The following is a 5,037-nucleotide window of genomic DNA, read 5'->3' on the forward strand; positions in this document are numbered from 1 at the left end:
GAGTTTGAGCAGCGGCCGTATAGTCAACTCAGATTATAGTTACTGTGTAGCTGTAGCCGAAACAACGCCTAATTGGGTTTTCCCCTCTAAATAAGTCAGTTGTTATGGATCCATTGACATCCATTGTTCAATATCTTCACATGGACTGGAAGTACATTATTTTACCATTAGAAATATGAAATACTTTTTCATGTCTGTATATAGGCCTACTCTATTTCTAAGATTCAACGTTAAAGTAGGATGAAAAATAGAAGATATTTCCTTCCACTTCCAGATGTTTCAAGTTCAACTTTAATTCCTTCAATTGAACTCTGGATTGCATGATAAATAAAAAAAATAAGATACTAATAGAAAACAAACAAAAATGCATACATGCAACATAGGCCTACATTTAGGAAACTGTTGTTGTGGCTGTTCTTAAGAGTTTGCTTTCAATAGGTGAGTGACGTGAGATCTTCTGTATCTACATTTAAGTCGTTTAGCAGAAACTCTTATCCAGAGCCAGAGCCCACTTACCCCAGAAGCCAGCCACACCAATGTGTAGGAGGAAACACCGTACACCTGGCGACCGTGTCAACAGAATCGCTAGTGGAGTCGCCAGTGCGCGATGGGACAAGGATACCCCTACCGGCCAAACCCTCCCCTAACCCGGACGACGCGGGCCAATTTTGCGTCGCACCATGGGTCTCCCAGGTCGCGGCCGGCTGTGACAGAGCCTGGACTCGAACTCAGAATCTCTAGTGGCAGCCTTATACCACTGCGCCACTCGGGAGACCCCATCTTTCTGTTCTTGCTTTGACAGGCCTGAAATCTTGCCAATGGCAAACAAACGGGGGTGCGAATACGATACAAGGTTTTTGTTTTATGACTGGAGGATGTGATGAAGTTCTTCAGGCAATTAAAACCGATGATGACACACAGATAGCAGTTAAAGGGCAATTCCACCACTTTTCAACCTCATTTTTATTATATCCGGCCCAATACCAATCTACATATCCCATTCATGTCCATAATTGAAATGTATAATTACCTTTAGTACATTTGTTCTCTGAGCTTACTGATGGACAAATCTGAAAACATGTTTTAAAATCGGCCAAAGCGTTTGTTTACAATGTGAAAAAAATTATATTTGGACACACCTACTCATTCCAGGGTTTTTCTTTATTTTTACTATTTTCTACATTGTAGAATAATAGTGAAGACATTAAAACTATAAAATAACACATATGGAATCATGTAGTAACCAAAAAAGTATTAAACAAATCAAAATATATTTTATATTAGAGATTTTTAAAGTAGCCACCTTTTGCCTTGATGACAGATTTGCACACTCTTGGCATTCTCTCAACCAGCTTCATGAGGTAGTCACCTGGAATGCATTTCAATTAACAGGTGTGCCTTGCTAAAAGTTAATTGGTGGAAAGAGAAACAAAGAGTAACAACAGTCCATCATTACTTTAAGACATCAAGGTCAGTCAATCTGGAAAATTTTAAGAACTTTGAAAGTTTCTTCAAGTGCAGTCGCAAAAACCATCAAGCGTTATGATGAAACTGGCTCTCATGAGGACCGCCACAGGAAAGGAAGACCCAAATAAAATTGAATAGATATATTTTCATTGGTCACATTGTCACGACTCCGCTGAAGTCGATGCCTCTCCTTGTTCGGGCGGTGTTCGGCGGTCGGCGTCGCCGGTCTTCTAGCCATCATCGATCTACTTTTCATTTTCCATTTGTTTTGTCTTGTCTTCCCACACACCTGGTTTCAATTCCATCATTACATGTTGTGTATTTAACCCTCTCTCCACATGGTGTTGGCCCACTCCAGGGCTTTCCCGGTGAGGCATGAGACGAGGGCGGACACCCTCTCACGGCCCGAAGGAGCCGGGTGGACGGTTGCCAGGTATAGGTATAGCTGTAACAGGAACCCCTGGCAGTTCGCAGCCGTCCCATCGTATTCCTGGGGAAGGGAGAGACGAATCCCACTGGGACCAGGAGAAGGAGGGGCGCATAATGGAGACCCCGGTTGTGCTGGTGGAGGCGCTGGTAGTCTGGACAACGCGGTCCATGGTGGTGCCAAGATGGTGGAGCATTGCTGCGTGCTCCCGGACGCGCTCCACCACCCCTATACCCAGGGTACCTGCTCCTGCTGACTCCATATAGTTGGTCCGGAATTCTGTAAGGGGTGCGTACTGGCGGCAGAGAAGTCAGGCGCAGGAGAGCAAAAACTGATTTACAACGGTGCAGTTTAATAAATAAAACCACCGTTAACAGTACAATAAATCCATAGGTACAAAACCCGTCACACACCAGCATAATGTGCACAAGCACTACAATAAACAATTTCGGACAAGGACATGGGGGGAACAGAGGGTTAAATATACAACATGTAATGATGGAATTGAAACCAGGTGTGTGGGAAGACAAGACAAAACAAATGGAAAATGAAAAGTAGATTGATGATGGCTAGAAGACCGGCGACGCCGACCGCCGAACGCCGCCCGAACAAGGAGAGGCATCGACTTCAGCGGAAGTCGTGACACACATACACGTGTTTAGCAGATGTTATTGTGGGTGTAGTGAATTGCTTGTGTTTCTAGCTCAGTCAGTGCAGTTATATCTAACAAGTAATATCTAACAATTTCACAACATATACATATATTAAGAATATATAAATATACAGTGCCTTGCAAAAGTATTCATCCCCCTTGGCGTTTTTCCTATTTTGTTGCATTACAACCTGTAATTTAAATGGATTTTTATTTGTATTTCATGTAATGGACATACATAAAATAGTCCAAATCAGTGAAGTGAAATAAAAAAAATGACTTGTTTAAAAAAATTCTAAAAAATAAAAACCTGAAAAGTGGCGCATGCATATGTATTCACCCCTTTTGCTATGAAGCCCCAAAATAAGATCTGGTGCAACCAATTACCTTCAGAAGTCACATTATTAGTTAAATGAAGTCCACCTGTGTGCTATCTAAGTGTCACATAATCTGTCACATGATCTCAGTATATATACACCTGTTCTGAAAGGCCCCAGAGTCTGCAACACCACTAAGCAAGAGGCACCACCAAGCAAGAGGCACCATGAAGACAAGCTGCACCATGACCAGGTCAGGGACACAGAGCACCATTAAATCAATTATTAAAAAATTTAAAGAATATGGCACCACAACAAACCTGAGAGGGCCACCCCAAGAGAGGGCCGCCCACCAAAACTCCAGGCAAGGAGGGCATTAATCAGAGAGGCAACAAAGAGACCAAAGATAATCCTGAAGGAGCTGTAAAGCTCCACAGCAGAGATTGGTTTACCTGTCCATAGGACCACTTTAAGCCATACACTACACAGAGCTGGGCTTTACAGAAGAGTGGCCAGAAAAAAAAACATTGCTTAAAGAAAAAAATAAGCAAACATGTTTGGTGTTTGCCAAAAGGCATGTGGGAGATTCCCCAAACACATGGAAGAAGGTACTCTGGTCAGATGAGACTAAAATTGAGCTTTTTGGCCATCAAGAAAAACGCTATGTCTGGCGCAAACCCAACACCTCTCATCACCCCGAGAACAGTGAAGCATGGTGGTGGCAGCATCATGCTGTGGGGATGTTTTTAAATCGGCAGGGACTGGGAAACTGGTCAGAATTGTAGGAATGATGGCGCTAATTATAGAGAAATTCTTGAGGGAAACCTGTTTCTGTCTTCCAGAGATTTGAGACTGGGACGGAGGTTCACCTTCCAGCAGGACAATGACCCTAAGCATACTGCTAAAGCAACACTCGAGTGGTTTAAGGGGAAACATTTAAATGTCTTGGAATGGCCTAGTCAAAGCCCAGACCTCAATCCAATTGAGAATCTGTGGTATGCCTTAAAGATTGCTGTACACCAGTGGAACCTATCCAAATTGAAGGAGCTGGAGAAGTTTTGCCTGGAAGAATGGGCAAAAATCCTAGTGGCTAGATGTGTCAAGCTTGTAGAGACATGTCCCAAGAGACTTGCAGCTGTAATTGCAGCGAAAGGTGGATCTACAAAGTATTGACTTGGGGGGGGGGGGGGGACAGTTATGCACGCTCAAGTTTTCTGTTTTTTGGTCTTATTGCTTGTTTGTTTCACAAAAATATTTAGCATCTTCAAAGTGGTAGGCATGTTGTGTTAATCAAATGACACAAACCCCCAAACAATCCATTTTAATTCCAGGTTGTAAGGCAACAAAATAGGAAAAATGCCAAGGGGGGGGGGGGGGGGGGGGGGGGGTGAATACTTTTGCAAGCCACTGTATAGATGAGCAATGGCAGAGCGGCATAGAATAAGATACAGTAGAATAGTATAGAATATAGTATATACATATGAGATGAGTAATGCATGATATGTTAACATTATGAAAGTGACTAGTGTTCTGTTTATTAAAGTGGCCAGTGATTTCAAGTAAATGTTGGTTGGCCCTCGCTTCATACTCGTCGCCAAACCCACTGTCTACAGGTTATCTACAAGTCTCTGCTAGGTAAAGCCCCACCTTATCTCAGCTCACTGGTCACCATAGCAGCACCCACTCGTAGCATGCGCTCCAGCAGGTATATCTCACTGGTCACCCCCAAAGCCAATTCCTCGTTTGGCCACCTTTCCTTCCAGTTATCTGCTGCAAATGACTGGAACAAACTGCAAACATCTCTGAAGCTGGAGACTCATATCTCCCTCACTAGCTTTAAGCACCAGCTGTCAGAGCAGCTCACAGATCACTGCACCTGCCCATCTGTAAACAGCCCATCTATCTACCTACCTCATCCCCATACTGTATTTATTTATTTATCTTGCTCCTTTGCACCCCAGTATCTCTACTTGCACATTCATCTTCTGCACATCTACCATTCCAGTGTTTAATTGCTATATTGTAATTACTTCGCCACCATGACCTATTTATTGCATTAACTTACCTAATTTGCACTCACTGTATATAGACTTTTTTTCTTTTGTTCTACTGTATTATTGACTGTATGTTTTGTTTATTCCATGTGCAACTCTGTTGTTGTATGTGTCGAATTG

The sequence above is a fragment of the Salmo salar genome, chromosome 18 (genome assembly GCF_965601325.2).
Source record: "Salmo salar chromosome 18, fSalSal1, whole genome shotgun sequence".
NCBI classification, from domain to species: Eukaryota; Metazoa; Chordata; class Actinopteri; order Salmoniformes; family Salmonidae; genus Salmo; species Salmo salar.